This window comes from Pristiophorus japonicus, chromosome 2 (genome assembly GCF_044704955.1).
Source record: "Pristiophorus japonicus isolate sPriJap1 chromosome 2, sPriJap1.hap1, whole genome shotgun sequence".
NCBI classification, from domain to species: Eukaryota; Metazoa; Chordata; class Chondrichthyes; family Pristiophoridae; genus Pristiophorus; species Pristiophorus japonicus.
The window spans coordinates 334,903,355-334,920,981 of NC_091978.1; the positions used below are offsets into that span (position 1 = coordinate 334,903,355).

At 47.1% G+C, this 17,627-nt stretch overlaps 1 protein-coding gene across 2 annotated transcripts in view; it reads left to right on the forward strand.

The window, feature by feature from the left end:
• The window catches only part of maml3 (mastermind-like transcriptional coactivator 3), a 516,812-nt gene that overhangs the window by 447,095 nt on the left and 52,090 nt on the right, over positions 1 to 17,627 (forward strand). The window lies entirely within an intron of this gene.

Genomic DNA, 17,627 nt, shown 5'->3' on the forward strand with positions numbered 1-17,627 from the left:
GATATTTCAACTATTTCCAAATAGTGACCACAGCTATGATTAAAAACTGTCCAACCAGTTTGACAACACCAGCATGAGATTTGAAATCCGATACAAAGAACTGTGATACAAATCACCCAGTTTTAAACAGCTCAAACTTTGGCTCATTTGCAAACTTTGATACATTACTTATACAATCCTAGCTGTTCACTATTCTTTATATATAAATCACAGTGATCTTGCAGTTTTCAGTAAGTGCTGGTTGCTCCATTTCCACCACCTCCTGGGACTGGCATCCATTGCCTTATTTCATCAGAAGTAGGGAACAGAATAAAGGAGCGGAATAACAAGGCACTTGGTAGCAGGTAGTAGAATGGAAGAGTATTTTTCTTGGCTAATGACTTGTCCTGTGAACTCGAGTACTAGGCAGCATTTGTATTTGTGGGTCTGTTACATAAGACTGATGATCCTTATTGTTTTGTCACTATCGTCCATAGAGAAAGGTTAGTGGGGTTCTGGAGTCACCTTGACTCAAAAATGGCAATAGAAGGTAAGAAACAAACTGACTCTCCACAGCAGACTTGGTAATCCCATACCTGAGCTAGGCAGGTCCAGAGTACTGAAGGACACTGTTGATGATTGACCAGCCAGCCTTGCTTATTAATGATACCTGGAAGGGTAGACCTTTCACTGGGTCTTGGGACCCTGCTCATTCGGCTCCAGATAACCTTGTAAACAACTACCCGAATAGGTAGGATGATCGTAACTGGACAAGCAGCGAAAGCTTCCAGTGCTCTGCAATGGTAATCTGCATGCTTTTAACTGGTCAAACTTCAGCATTAGCTCTGCACACTCGTGAGGGTCCGTCATCCATGGCTCTTGTCAATCCAAGTTCTCTGGTACTGAATAAGCATGGGGTGTGTTCCCTACAAGGAGAGTGTAGGGGGGAAATTGTTCTTGTCATTATGTGTTGCATCATCATAAGCACATTCTTTTTTGAATGCATTTAAGATGTTGCTACACGTAATGACCAGAGCACTTTTCCCCTATTTCCTCCCCACCCCATTCAGAAAATCTACCTGTGTGGTTTTCTCAGTAGTTAATTTGGAGACTCCTAAGCACGGTGATGGGTGTCACCATGTGTCAAGCACTCGGCTTACCCCACCCCTGCCCCACCCTCCAAATGAAAAATTATACTGTCCTCATTGTAACTGCTAGCCTGTTTGATGTCTCTGAAGAGGATGACATGAATCATTTGAAAGCAGTGAGTGACTGGGATGATTGGAAATTTGCAGAGTGTGTAAGTCCTGTCCTCACCAATAAATTTATTGCTCACAGACACCAATGAAGACACCTTTAGCAAAACGGGTTCTCTTGAACTGCACCGTGCAGCTTTCCGACTGGAAGTCTGTAATTCAGTAAGATCCTGGTGGAAAGACATTTCTTCACGTGTTTCATTTATCCACAATGACTTTGCCTGTAAGATAAATGTAACACACAGAAGAATTTCTAGCCACGAATGTGCAGAACATGTTTGTCAATTTGTATGTGGGTGGAACACCAGAGGTTCATACATTACACAGACTGTGATGACCAACATACAGCTTTTATTAGAGCCTTTTTTTATTAAAATGCCATTAATAGATGACATTCACTTTAGGTGGTTTTATCGTACACTCAGTTACTCAACATAAAATTGGGCACGGTGTTAAATGCTCTGACGATTCACTACTGCCTGTTTCATGCTTTCACCGATGACCAGTTCCATCCTCTGTGTCTTTCTTTGCATCCCAAGGGATGTAAACTTTGGCACTAAATATGCAACATCAACCTCCCCTCGGTTCATCTAATTTTCTCATCAATCCTCAGTGAAGACAGCAACTCATTCTGGGAATAATCTTTCACTAAAGGTGGCAAATCTCTGGTATCTTATGTATGTGGCCATTCTTCATGTAGCAGCTGTACAATCAGCTGTGAGGGTTGGCAGCCTATTCAACCACGGTGCACATCACAAGTAAACCTGATCCCTCAATTTGGCCTGATGTCCACACATTTGCATTTTTCAGCAGGAGTCACTGGATATTCATCAAGGGTGTGAGTCCTGGCAGATTTTTTTCTCTTTATACCAAGGATACTGAGATCATTGTAATTGTATTCAAAGGCCAATTCTTGCGCTCAACTGCCCTAGCTAAGGTTGGAGGAGAAATTGGAGAACAAGGAGGGTGTGATGGAGAAATAACAAATGTCACTTTAGGAGTGGGTACCTGTAAATACAAATATTATAACATTTGCTTAAAAATATATATTTCTTTGCTATTCCTCACCATTGGAAAAGTTTTCTGCTTTTCTAACTAAAAAAGGGAAAAAGTGCAAATGCTGGAAATCTGAAAGAAATCCAGAAAATGTTGCAAATGCACAACAGGCCTGTCAGGGAAGGAAACCTGCTGCCTGGCTTACATGTTACTCTTGTCCCACACCAACATGGTTGATTCTTAATTAACTACTCTCTGAAGTGGCCTAGCAAGCCACTCGATTGTATTAAACTGCCGGGCAACAAGGGATGGCCAGTGGATGCTGGCCTTGTTAGTGACGCCCACATACCGTGCGTGAAAGAATTTTTTAAAAATAATTTGAAAAGATAAATAGACCCTTCATTAGAACTGTGTTTCTACTGTTTTTTCTATACCTAATGTACCTAAAAGAAAAGTTAATACAGTTTTGTTACTGTCCCTTGTGACTGCTTTTCCTTGAACACTCATCTCAAACAGATGTTGATAAATTCAGTTTGCCTTCAATCTTTAGTGCTAGCAACATTCAGAGTTGAACTTTATCACTATTTAATCCTGAACAATTTTAGGTGGAATGGGGGGGCTGGGCTGATACGAAATGCATTCGCTGGCCTAAGTTTTTTTTAAACTCCTAGTTCTTGCGGCCTCGTTTAAATGCTCCCAGTCTACTTCTTGCCCAGAGCGGGTGGGAAGAGTGACAAGTTTAGCTGCCAGCCATGACAGATCGGGCGGTCCTTGGTAACCTAGTGTCTTGCAGGTAACCAGCGGGGAGGCAGTTTTGGGAAAGTCTTGAGGGAGGAAAGGAACAATTCTGGGGCTGGGTAGGCCGTGACCTTCCTTGTGGGACCCAGAGGAGCACTCCTACTCCTCCTGGCTCCACAAAGCAAACTCCTGGTTCCACAAAGGAAAGTTTTGCACATACCTTGGAGGGCCTCTTCTGTCTGCAGATCTGCTTCAGCCTGTGGGAAAGCTGTGGCTACCCTGCTCAGGCCCGGTTAAGATGCCACTAGGGTTCCATTGACAAAATAGGATTCCGATTTACACAAATTCAGGAGACTCTCCCCACCCCCCTCCCCCCCCCCCCCCAACCTGCTTTGGTCAGGTGGCTCAACAGCCCATAGAACCCTGCATTTTTAAATCAGAAAGGACGGAAAAGGGTCCAGTTCCGAGTGGGGTAAGTAGCCTTATTGTTAACGACCCACCCGCCCGGTTTCTGCCAACTGGGTAGAGTTAAAATCAACCGCTCTGTCTTCTTATTTTACAAAACACATCTATATCTGTACATATATATCAATTTACATCTAGTTTCATATGAGCTAAATGGTGGTGTTGGGCGGGGGGGGGGGGGGGGGGGGGATTTTTTTTTAAATGACCAAAGTTGCACAGGGATTTCAATATTTTTACAATAAATAAAGCCCCTTAATATAGCTTGGCCATTGTTTGTCTTTGCAACGGTAAAGTGGTTAATTTCACTTCATACTTGTGTGGTTAGTGGTTTGAGTGCTGACACTTGAGCCCATGTCTGATGAGGGTTTGACAGCAGAGGGAGGAAGAGGTGGAGCTGACGATGAAATGGTCCATCTTAATCCGTGGCGAGCACCCCTCCTATTGGCCAGGCTCCAGAGAGGCTGAACTCTACAGCAGGGCTGTTGTACAGGACCTGCTCATTTTCTTTTATATATCCACTTTTTTTTATATGTCCACTCTGGATCGCCCTGTCGATGAGCATTTACACATCAGCACCGATCCGGCCTTCTCCAGGGGAACAGGCTTGTTAAAAAATAACTGCAGAAATCTTACGAGTACAATTACTGATACAAACTGAAAAAAAAATTCCCCAGCGTATCTGTGCATATTTTTTAAGTAACTGCGAATGAATAATTCTTTCTTCCCTCTCTGCCCTTCCCCCTCTGCTTCATGGACAGAATTCCAACAGCTAGTTAGAAAATTCTGGCAATCCTTGCATGGAGGAAAGCCATCACACCTGATCTTCTGTAAAGCTCTCCAGTAGCCATTAGGATAAGATGATGTTGCCATGGTAATGTCATGGGTTCCAAATGCACAGCTGACATAACTGATACAGTTCCATCAGTGATGTCCCTACATGTAGGCATGGGGCGGGGGGGGGAAGGCAGAGAATGAGAAAGTGTCATGAGCAGATTGATGATATTCTAATTGACTGCAGGGCAGTTGCCAATCATTAGCCATTTGCAGTAACTGTTCAGTCTTCAGCACTCATACCAGAGCCTCATATAAGTGTAAAGCAGCAGGAAGGATGTACCAGTTCACGTTTCAGGGCCGTATCCCTCTTGGTACCGAGTGTCTTTTGCAGCTTTTGCAACGTTGTTTCTGCCTTCAAACTGTAATCTCCTCAATGGTCAATTCATCAGCATGCAAATTTCTACTAAATTTGTGGTGTTCTCTGAACAAGCTAAAGATATGAGGGTAGAAATCGGACCTCTTTGCACCTGTACAACGGGCATAATGAGGGCAATTTTGGAGACCAACAAACGGCCTGCGCCCCAAGGACACCTGAATGTCGTCTGACCCGATATTGGGTCGAACCATTTGTCATGCGTTCCTGTGGCTACCAAAAACAGGAGTTTGGCCACTTACGTATGTAACTGAGGGGCCTAATGCCTGCTTTTGGCCACCCCAACTCAATTGAATATTACAGGGTGGAGCAGGGGGCAGGAGCCGAACCTGCTCCACTCAGGATTCTAAACTAAGCAGCCGAAGCATCGACCGTCACCAAAAGGTGAGTTTTTAAAAACAAATAACATTGCTGTGGAAGAGCAGGAGTGTGCCATCTGACTTCACAGTACTGCGATTGGCCCGCACACTGCCCCCTAGCCCCCTTGTCAATCCAGCACTTTTCCTGCGATCTAACCTTTGGGCCGTTGCCAGCGTTGCCAAATAATCTGCAAAGGGATATAGATAGGATAAGTGAGTGGGCAAACATTTGGCAGATGGAGCATAATGTGGGAATGTGTGAGGTTATCAACTTTGGTAGGAAGAATAAAAAAGCACATTATTATTTAAATGGAGAGAGACTACAAAATGCTGCGGTACAGAGGGATCTGGAGGTCCTCGTACATGAAACACAAAAAGTTAGCGTGCAGGTACAGCAAGTAATTAGGAAAGCAAATGGAATGTTGGCCTTTATTGTAAGGGGGATGGAGCATAAAAGTAGAGAAGTCCTGCTACAACTGTACAGAGCATTGGTGAGATCACACCTGGAGTACTGCGTACAGTTTTGGTTACTTTATTTAAGAAGAGATATACTTGCATTGGAGACAGTTCAGAGAATGTTCACTAGGTTGATTCCTGAGATGAAGGGGCTGTCTTATTAAGAAAGGTTGAGCAGGTTGGGCCTATACTCATTGGAGTTTAGAAGAATGAGAGGTGACCTTATTGAAACATACAAGATTCTGAGGGGGCTTGACAGGGTAGATGCAGAGAGGATGTTTCCCCTCGTGGGGAAATCTAGAAATAGGGGCATAGTTTCAGAATAAGGGGTCGCCCATTTAAAACAGGAAAGAATTTCTTCTTTCACAGGGCCGTGAATCTTTGGAATTCTCTACCCCAGAGAGCTGTGGAGGCTGGGTCATTAAATATATTTAAGGTGGAGATAGACAGATTTTTGAATTACAGGGGAGTCAAGGGTTATGGTGAGCAGGCAGGAAAGTGGAGTTGAGGCCAAGATCAGATCAGCCATGATCTTATTGAATGGCGGAGCAGGCTCGAGGCTTCAAGTGGCCTACTCCTGCTCCTATTTCTTATGTTCTTATAACACAATTTCCGGTGAGCCTTGGGGCTCTCAATTGGGTCCGCGCACCGCTGGATATGTGCCCGAAAACGAGCCTTAACCAGTTTCTCAGCCAGGGCCTCAATGTCCCCTAGTCCCTGAATGAGGAAAGAAAATCAGCCATAGTTCTTGCGGCTGATCACCGCTTCAATATCAGGCGACATAGGGTTGGGCTTGGCTTTGATGCATTAATCTCTGCCTCCTCCCTGTACATGTGCAGGCACACACACACACACGCTACACTCTATATCATACAATCATAGAAAGGTTACAGCGCAGGAGGAGGCAATTTAGCCCATCAAGCCTGTGCCAGCTCTCTGCAAGAGCACATTGGCTAGTCCCACACCCAGCCCGTTCTCCATAGCCCTGCAAATCTTTTCCCTAAAGATACTTATCCAATTCCCTTTTGAAAACCACGATTGAGTCTGTCTCCATCACTCTTTCAGCTAGTGTATTCCAGATCCTAACCTCTCGCTGCGTAAAAAAGCTTTTCCTCATGTCGTCTTTGGTTCTTTTGCCAATCGTCTTAAATCTGTGTCCTCTGGTTCTCAACCCTTCAGCCAATGGGAACAGTTTCTATCTACTCTGTCTAGATCCATCGTGATTTTGAACACTTCTATCAAATCTCCTCTCAACCTTCTCTGCTCCAAGGAGAACAACAACAACTTGTATTTATATAGCACCTTTCACGTAGTCAAACATCCCAAGCTGCTTCACAGAAGTGTTATAAGACAATACAAATAAATTTGACACTGCGCCACATAAGAAATTACAGCAGATGACCAAAAGCTTGGTCAAAGAGGTAGGTTTTTAAGGGGCGTCTTAAAGGATGAAGGAGAGGTGGCGAGATTTAGGGAGGGAGTTCCAGAGCTTGGGGCCTAAGTGGCTGAAGGCACGGCCACCAATGGTTGAGCAGTTATAATCAGGGATGCTCAAGAGGGCAGAATTTAAGGAAAAACATCTCGGGGGGTTGTGACGCTGAAGGAGATTACAGAGATAGGGAAGGGCGAGGCCATGGAAGGATTTGTAAACAAGAATGAGAATTTTGAAATTGAAGTGTTGCTTAACCGGAAGCCAATGTAGGTCAGTGAGCACAGGGGTGATGGGTGAGCGGGACTTGGTGCAAGTTAGGAGATGGGCTGCTGAGTTTTGGTGACCTCAAGTTTACGTAGGGTAGAATGTAGGAGGCCATCCAGGAATGCGTTGGAGTAGTCGAGTCTAGAGGTAACAAAGGCCTGGATGGGGGTTTCAGCAGCAGATGAGCTGAGGCAGGGGCGGAGATGGGCAATGTTACGGAGGTGGAAATAGGCGGTTTTATTTATGCTGCGGATTTGTGGCCGGGAGCTCAGTTCAGGGTCACCTAGGTTGCGAATAGTCTGGTTCAACCTCAGACAGATGCTAGGGAAAGAAATGGAGTCCGTGGCTAGGGAACACAGTTTGTGGCGGGGACCAAAGACAATGGCTTCGGTCTTCCCAATATTTAATTCGAGAAGATTTCTGCTCATCCAGAACTGGATGTCGGACAAGCAGTCTATGACAATTTAGAGACAGTGGAGGGGTCGAGAGAAGTGGTGGTGAGGTAGAGCTGGGTGTCGTCAGTGTACATGTGGAAACTGAGGCCGTATTTTCAGATGATGTCGCCAAGGGCATTATATAGATGATAAATAGGTGGGGGCCAAGGAGAGATCCCTGGGGGACACCAGAGGTAACGATGCGGGAGTGGGAAGAGAAGCCATTGCAGATAATTTTCTGGCTAAGATTGGATAGCTAAGCATGGGACCAGGTAAGTGCAGTCCCACCCAGCTGGACGACAGTGGAGAGGCGTTGGAGGAGAAAGGCTGCAAACAGGTCAAGAAGGACAAGGAGGGATAGTTTACATAGAAACATAGAAAATAGGTGCGAGCCTGCACCGCCATTCAATGAGTTCATGGCTGAACATGCAATTTCACTACCCCCTTCCTGCTTTCTCGCCATACCCCTTGATCCCCCTAGTAGTAAGGACTACATCTAACTCCTTTTTGAATATATTTAGTCAACAACTTTCTGTGGTAGAGAATTCCACAGGTTCACCACTCTTTGGGTGAAGAAGTTTCTCCTCATCTCGGTCCTAAATGGCTTACCCCTTATTCTTAGACTGTGACCCCTGGTTCTGGACTTCCCCAACATTGGGAACATTCTTCCTGCATCTAACCTGTCTAAACCCGTCAGAATTTTAAACGTTTGTCACAGTTACAAAGGATGTCATTTGTGACTGTGTCATTTGTCAACAACCCCAAGTTCTCCAGTCTATCCACATAATTGAAGTTCCTCATCTCTGGAACCATTCTCGTAAATTTTTTCTGCACCTTCTCGAAGACCTTCACATCCTTCCTAAACTGCAGTGCCCAGAATTGGACACAATACTCCAGTTGAGGCCAAACTAGTGTTTTATAAAGATTCAGCATAACTTCCTTGCTTTTGTACTCTATTCCTCTATTTATGAAACCCAGGATCCCGTATGCATTTTTAATTGCTTTCTCGACCTGCCCTGCCACCTTCAACGATTTGGGACATCACCCTGCCTCCCCCCCCCGGCCTCTCCTCGTCGACGGCTGGGGAAAGCGAGCTTAAGGAACAAAGTGGAGGTTACATCTTATTCTGGAAAGGAAAACCAGAGAAAGAACGCCGCCTTCACAGAGTCAGCTTCGTCATCAAAAATGAGCTGGTCGACTGCCTCAAAGACACCCCTGTGGGGTTAACGAACGCCTCATGACTCTTCACCTTACCCTATCCCGGAACCAATGCGCCACAGTCATCAGCGCGTACGCCCCAACACTCGATGCAGGGGATGAGACCAAAGAGGGTTTTTATTCCAACCTCGAAACATCCCTGACCCGCGTCCCCATGGGCGACAAACTGCTCCTCCTAGGTGACTTCAACGCCAGGGTCGGCAAAGACACAGCCCTCTGGGGAGGCGTGTTTGACAGAGAGGGGGTAGGGAAAGCCAACTCCATTGGTACCCTACTCCTGATAAAATGTCTAGAATATGAACTTCTCATCACCAACACCCTGTTCCACCAGAGGGACAAATACAAGGCATCGTGGCAACACCCTCACTCCAAACACTGGTACCTGCTCAACTATGTCATCGTCCGAGCCGGGGATTGCAAGGGCAGGAGCTGATGACTGCTGGACGGACCACCGCCTAATCTGATCCATCATCGACATCAACATAGCCCCAAAGCGGAGGGGACAACAGCAGTGCCGCAAAAAAGTCAATGTCTTTTCAAGTGAAACCCCAACGTTGCATGAGGTAGGAAAAGCCATAAGATAGCTCAAGAACAACAAGGCTACGGGAGCAGATGGAATCCCTGCTGAGGTGCTAAAGTGTGACGGAGAGGCGCTGTTGGCGCGGATGCATGACCTCATCGCTCTCATCTGGAGGGAGGAGAGCATGCCGGGAGATTTCAGCCGTGACCATCTTTAAAAAGGGGGACAAGTCTGACTGCGGCAATTACAGGGGAATCTCCCTGCTATCAGCCACTGGGAAAGCTGTCGCTAGAGTCCTCCTCAACTGTCTTCTTTCTGGACGAGGAGCTCCCCCCGGAGTCACAGTGCGGATTTCGTCCCCAGGGGCCACAACGGTGATGATCTTTGCAGCGCGACAGCTGCAGTAAAATTGCAGGGAGGAATGCCAGCTTTCGACCTTACAAAGGCCTTTGACACTGTCAACCGCAAGGGTCTATGGCGCGTCCTCCTCTGTTTCGGATGCCCCCAAAAGTTTGTCAACATTCTTCGCCTGCTCCACGACGACATGCAGGCTGTGATCCTTACCAACGGATCCATTACAGACCCAATCCACATTCGAACTGGGGTCAAACAGGGCTGCATCATCGCTCCAACCCTCTTCTCAATCTTCCTCGCTGCCATGCTCCACCTCACAGTCAACAAGCTCCCCGCTGGAGTGGAACTAAACTACAGAACCAGTGGGAAGCTGTTTAACCTTCGCCGCCTCCAGGCCAGGTCCAAGATCACCCCAACCTCTGTCACCCTCAGTGGAGAAAGTGCATCCGGGAGGGCGCTGAGCACTTTGAGTCTCAACGGCGAGAGTGTGCAGCAATCAAGAGCAGGCAGCGGAAAAGAGCATGCAGCAAGCCAGTCCCATCCACCCCTTCCCTCAATGACTATCTGTCCCACCTGTGACAGAGTTTGTGGCTCTCGTATTGGACTGTTCAGCCACCAAAGAACTCACTTCAGATCTTCCTCGATTCCGAAGGACTGTCTATGATGATGATGATGATGACGACCCCCTCCCCCCCAGGCCTCTCTGTTCATGCACCCCCTTTAGGATTGAACCCTTTAGTTTATATAGCCTCTCCACCTTCTTCCTACCTATATATATATATTTAAAAGTATTGCATAAAGCCCACACCTTTTGCACACTTAACATTTATTTTATATCATGCTTTCAGGCATATAGGTCTATCATGTTGTGCCATTCTTAAATGTAATCAAATATATCATAATTTAACCACATTTCTTCTACTTATCTGTGATGAGCTGATTCTGACACATGACTCTGGTTCTCCCAGCTGCCTCTCTGAACTCTGACTGACCACCTCACCACAAAGAAGAACTGTGTATCCAACCCATGTCAGTTAAATTAATTCTGGAACTATTCACCTTATTCCTACAGAACCTAAATAAATGGTACCAATTAATATAGTAAAAAAAACAAAGGCTCACATCTGGGAAGATACCCATGAGTGGAGAGAATTCATATAAAGCCAGTGTTGCTGTTCAGCACAGATTCCTCACGCAGTACAATAACTTCTGCCCTTAAACATCACCAGGGCCCTGGCCTCACTTAATAACAGCACTCCAAAGCAGCCCAAGAGTCTAGGCAGTTTCTTCCTCTTTTGCCACCGCCTTATGCCCCAGATAGAAACATAGGCCCCAAGTTTCCACACGCGGCAAAACAGGCGCCCCTCCGAGCTGGGCGCCCGTTTTTCGCGCCGAAAACGGCGCCTGAAAAAAAACGCGCTATTCTCCACCTCCCTACAGGTCCTCTGGCCCTCGGCGCAGCAGGAGCTGTAGGGGGGCGGAGCCAGGTCCCTGCACTGAAAACAGTGCCAGGACCTCTGCACATGCGCGCTACAGTGGGCACGCAAGTGCAGTAGCTCCAGAAGCCCAAAACTGTGTGGGAGGGGCCCAAAGCACGCAGCCCCTAGCCCTGGCCGAATAGCCTCACTGGGGCTGCGTGAATAAGGCTCCTCCCACGGCCAGCTCCTGCTTCCTCCCGACTCCCGCTCCTGCTCCCCCGCCACCCACCCCCCCCCCCCCCGGACCCGACCCGACTCCCGCTCCTGCTCCCCCCCGACTGGACCTGACCCGACTGCCGCTCCCGCTCCCCCCCGACTGGACCCGACCCGACTGCCGCTCCCGCTCCCGCTCCCGCTCCCCCCCGACTGGACCCGACCTGACCCGACTGCCGCTCCCGCTCCCCCCCGACTGGACCTGACCCGACCCGACTGCCGCTCCCGCTCCTGCTCCCCCCGACTGGACCCGACCCAACTGCCGCGCCCGCTCCCGCTCCCCCCCGACTGGACCCGACCTGACCCGACTGCCGCTCCCGCTCCCCCCTGACTGGACCCGACCCGACCCGACCCGACTGCCGCTCCCCCCCGACTGGACCCGACCCGACCTGACCCGACTCCCGCTCCCGCTCCCCCCCGACTGGACCCGACCTGACCCGACTGCCGCTCCCGCTCCCCCCCGACTGGACCCGACCCGACCCGACTGCCGCTCCCGCTCCCCCCTGACTGGACCCGACCCGAGCCGACTGCCGCTCCCCCCCGACTGGACCCGACCCGACCTGACCCGACTCCCGCTCCCGCTCCCCCACGACTGGACCCGACCCGACCCGACTCCTGCTCCCGCTCCCCCCCGACTGGACCTGACCTGACCCGACTCCCGTTCCCGCTCCCCCCCGACTGGACCCGACCCGACCCGACTCCCGCTCCCCCCCGACTGGACCCGACCTGACCCGACTCCCGCTCCCGCTCCCCCACGACTGGACCCGACCCGACCCGACTCCCGCTCCCGCTTCCCCCCGACTGGACCTGACCTGACCCGACTCCCGCTCCCGCTCCCCCCCGACTGGACCTGACCTGACCCGACTCCCGCTCCCGCTCCCCCCCGACTGGACCCGACCCGACCCGACTCCCGCTCCCCCCCGACTGGACCCGACCTGACCCTACTCCCGCTCCCTCTCCCGCTCCCCCCCGACTGGACCCGACCCGACCCGACCCGACTCCCGCTCCCCCCCGACTGGACCCGACCCGACCCGACTCCCGCTCCCCCCCGACTGGACCCGACCCGACCCGACTCCCGCTCCCCCCCGACTGGACCCGACCTGACCCTACTCCCGCTCCCTCTCCCGCTCCCCCCCGACTGGACCCGACCCGACTCCCACCCCCGCCCCCGGACTGGATCCAACCTGACCTCCCTCTCCCCGACCTGACCTCCTTCTCCCCGACCTGACCTCCCCCTCTCCCTCCCTCCCCCCCCCCCCCCCCCCCCCCGCTGACCCGAACCGAACTTCCCGACCCGACCCGACCCAACGCCACCTACCTGTAAATCTGGTGCTGGGGACGGGCCCTGCCCGAAGTCTCAGGCCCGGCCCGTTCAGCCTTCGGTCCCGACGGCAAACCGCTGCTGAAAGGCCTGCCTGAAGCACTTTCACACAGGTAGGAACATGGTTTATTTAATCTTTTCTTTGCTTATAAATTTTTATTCAGGTTGGATTTATTTGTATAATATTTGTATAAGTATAACTAAGGATTTATTATAGAATTTAATGACTTCCCTTCCCCCCCCTCGTTCCCGACGCCTAATTTGTAACCTGCGCCTGATTTTTTAATGTGTAGACAAGGTTTTTTCAAGCGTACAAAAATCTTCACTTACTCCATTCTAAGTTAGTTTGGAGTACGTTTTCACTGTGGAAACTTTGAAATCAGGCGTCAGTGGCTGGACACGCCCCCTTTTGAAAAAAAAAATTCTGTACCAAAGTGAAACTGTTCTACCTGACTAGAACTGCAGAAAACTAAATGTGGAGAATTCCGATTTCTAAGATACTCCGTTCTACACCAGTTGCTCCTAAAAATCAGGAGCAAATCATGTGGAAACTTGGGGCCATAGAAAATAGGTGCAGGAGTAGGCCATTCGGCCCTTCAAACCTGCACCACCATTTGATGAGATCATGGCTGATCATTCCCTCAGTACCTCTTTCCTGCTTTCTCTCTATACCCCTTGATCCCTTTAGCTGTAAGGGCCATATCCAACTCCCTCTTGAATATATCCAATGAACTGGCATCAACAACTCTCTGCGTTAGGGAATTCCACAGGTTAACAACTCTCTGAGTGAAGAAGTTTCTCCTCATCTCCGTCCTAAATGGCTTACCCCTAATCTTTAGACTATGTCCCCTGGTTCTGGACTTCCCCAACATTGGGAACATTCTTCCTGCATCTAACCTGTCCAGTCCCGTCAGAATTTTATGTTTCTATGAGATCTCCTCTCATCCTTCTAAACACCAGTGAATACAGGAGTATTGCAATGTCCCTCCTGTGAAGAAACCAAGCAATTATGCTATTTCTTAAACTGCGATCACGGGAGCGGACTACAGAGCCACCCGCAATGAAATGGTAGCATGAGGAAACAGCAGCAAAATAGTCCGCAACCCAAACCCACCAGTCTTCAACTCTGTACCTCTAATACAAGATAACCTCTTGGATACACATTCTCCAACTCTCCCAGGCTCAGCCTCACTGTCCTCGCAACATCATATCCCAGCCTCAGCCCAAACACACTCCTTTTATCACCTCCCTCCAGTATAATACAGATCTCCATTATTAATCATACAACTTTCATAACAGAGACACAGACTATCACTTCTCAGCATTCATGGTGCTTAATACTCTTAACTCCAGGTACGGTTAATCTGCTCTTCTGCAACACAGCAATTTCCAAAACAATTTTTTAATCATATTATCTACCACACTACAAAACAATACAATTAACATCAACAATTAGAATATTCAGCACACAGCAATACATTAAAACCAATTAATATTTGGCTTAGTACAAAATAAAATTCCTTCTCATCCACCCAAATGAAACATTCTTACTTTAGTCAACATTTAGATGCAAATACAGAACCAACCCTGTAGGCAACACCCTGGGAGACCAACATTTATAATGGAAAAACTGTATCTAAATATGTTAAGTTTGCCATCAGAATTTCTTGAAACAATTGAATTATTCAAAATGCTTCTTGGAAATAATTTCAAATGCTTAAAATAAGGTTTTAAGCAAATAAAAATGTTAAATTTACATATTTCACAATAATATATTTAAATTTACCCATTAAACTGTCTTACATATCTTTTAATGCCATCATTAAAGTTTGTACTTCAAAGCAGCTTGTCACAAAAGCATGGGCTTCAACTGGATATGTTTACCTCAACTGTTGGACAGGGCTTTTAAACAAATCTATGTACAATTTACAGAATTTCCCAATGTACAATCTGTGCACTTTGGCCGTGTACAGTTTGCAGAATTTGCCAGCTTGTAATCTGTGTAGCAGTACAGGTTGAAGGAATACCTTAATTCAGTGAGGATTTGGGAGTTTCTTTGCTTTTTCTAAAAGACTTTCAAACAAACTAAGGATTGAATTTACAAGTTTTGTTTCAAACACGTTGATGACATTTGTTTAAAAATTGCTAATCTTTATTGTGAACTGCTTGTAAACAGAAAACAATTGTGATTAGTATCACCTGTGATTTCTGTTTTCTTTTCGAACTGTCTTCGTTTATTGGATTGTTTATTGAGAATCTATTTATTTTTTAGTTAGTCGGCTGTATGTTACAGTTGAAAATTCAGTTAAAGTTTTTCTGAACCACTTTTGAGCCTTATGGGATTTTTTAATCTAAAAATTTTTGATAAAAACTTGCAAACTGTATATACATTGACTTTTTGAGCATTTAATGAGGTAATTTTTATTTGTGGAAATTTGCATTTATTAGTAAAGACCGTATACATCAGCAAATTCCCTTATAGTGCACTAAAGGATATGTTTTTTAATTCTACGCCCCTGGTCAAGTAGGGACAGGTAGACAAGTGGGGAAGCAGTTCCAGGAAAATATGTGGCCAAAAAAGGAGCTGTAGATGGTCAGAGAGTAGAAGTGATGGGCAGGAACACAATGAGGAGTTGTGACCTGGGCTCCCCTCCCCACAAGGTTGGTAGACCCAGCTCCTCTCTCAATATTGCCAGATCTTTGGAATTCCAATTCTTCTCTCTTCCCCTCAATGCTCCAAACCCCATCCTATTCCTGCTAAATCCCAGGCTTCCTCTCTCCATTTGTAGAAACATGGAAAAAAGCAGCTGAATTCCAAAGATGTGGTGAGAGGGACTGTCCTTGACATCAAGGAGCTCTAGTAAAATTTAAGTCAATGGGAATCAGGGGTAAAATTCTCCACTGGCTGGAGTGATACCTAGCACAAAGGAAGATAAATACTGTGGCTTCAAGGACAGGTCAGAGGCTGGCTATTCTCCGGCGAGTGACTCGCTTCCTGACTCCCCAAAGACTTTCCACCATCTACAAAGCACAAGTCAAGTGTGTCATGGAATACACTCCACTTGCCTGGATGAGTGCAGTTTCAACAACAAAGAAGCTCGACACCATCCAGGATAAAACAGCTCGCTTGATTGGCACCCCATCCACAACCTTAAACATCACTGGCGCACTGTGGCTGCAGTGTGTACCATCTACAAGAAGCACTGTAGCAACTCATCAAGGCTTCTTTGGCAGCACCTCCCAAACCCGCGACCTCTACTACCTAAAAGGACAAGGTCAACAGGCGCATGGGAACACCATCACCTGCAAGTTCCCCTCCAAGTCACACGCTATCCTGACTTGGAAATATATCGGCGTTCCTTCATCGTTACTGGCCCAAAATCCTGGAGCTTCCTCCCTAACAGTACTGTGGGAGCACCTTCACCACATGAACTGCAGCAGTTTAAGAAGGCGGCTCACCACCACCTTCTCATGGGCAATTAGGGATGGGCAATAAATGCTGGCCTTGCCAGCGACACCCACATCCCTTAAACGCATTTTTAAAAAAGATTCTGTGCTCACAAGCCACTATTGACTGCATTCCATTGTTCCCTAATCCCAGCGACCACCCTCCCAATGCTTCCAGATACTAAGACGCTTCTCCTAGATCTCCAAATTTAACCCAATGTCCCCAGAGCCTTTATCTCCAGTGTCCCCAGCCCCCTGGACCCCATAACAGTGCTGCCTGACTCTTGGACCCTCTTCACACTGTTGCTAGACCCTGAGACCCATCTCAGTAGTGCCTATATGGTGGCTTTCAGATCTCAAGGCCACCACTCTAATGCTGATAAGTTAGTGTCACTGGTAATAAAAGTTGGTATTACACCTCAGGAACTAGCAACCGTATGGTTGAGTTCAAATCTTGTCAAGACAAGTAATGAAAATGACTTTAACAAATCTGGTAACTTATGAGCTAGCAAAAACCCAGATCTTTCATTAATGTTTTTCAGGGAACGTAATCTGTCACCCCTATCCTCTCTTGCCTCTCTCATGCCCTCTGAAGTGCCCTAGCAAGTTCAGTTTGTAAAAACAATCGCAACAGAAGTCCCAGCACTACCTTCTCAGGGAAATTAAGGGATAAGCAGCTTTGCTAATGATGTCCGCATCCCGAGAATAAAACAATGCAAGCATACACAGAGTCAAATAACCATACTGCACCCTCAGGAGAAGATGAGTAAAGGAAGGAAATTGGGAGTGGTGAAAGAAATATAAAAATACGTAATTTAAAAAAAACTTTTTCCCCCCAACTGATATGTGGGGTAGCTCTCAAAATGTTAGAAGAAATATATAATACTACAAGCTGGTACATGATGTATGTAAATATTAATATTTGAGACTCCGTCTTTGTAAATTCATACGTACAGTTGTCAAAAGTGAAGGTTGTAATTATCCTCTGAAACAAATGCATGCTTTCTTCTGATAAAGAACTGTTCTTTGTACTGTGCGCGCTTTTTTTTTAATGCTGTGACTCTTAAGATGTCAGCCTTTCAGTTTACTGAATAATGTCTTAATGTTTAAATGTAATAAACAAGCCAGTAAGACTGCGGTATACTGGAGACTTGCCTGCAGATCTGTGGTATTGTACTAGTGGCAGGGGAGACATAACATTTTACTGTAACAATGCCAGACAAAATTAATCTTCAATTGAGAATGCAGCAGCACAGTGACTAATGTTAAATAAAGTAAAGCCACTGGTTGTTTAAAAGGCTGAAATAAAACTACAGCTGCTAATCCCCTGGGTTTCACAGTCTACAAAAAGTCACTTTGTACAGCGGTGAAATATATGCTCTCAGTGAGACACGTTATCTGGTTTAATCTGATTGGAGGTTGCACCACAATGGGTGCTGCTTATTTTACTCTGCTAATGAGCTATGCTGAAGAGCTATATTTTATATATT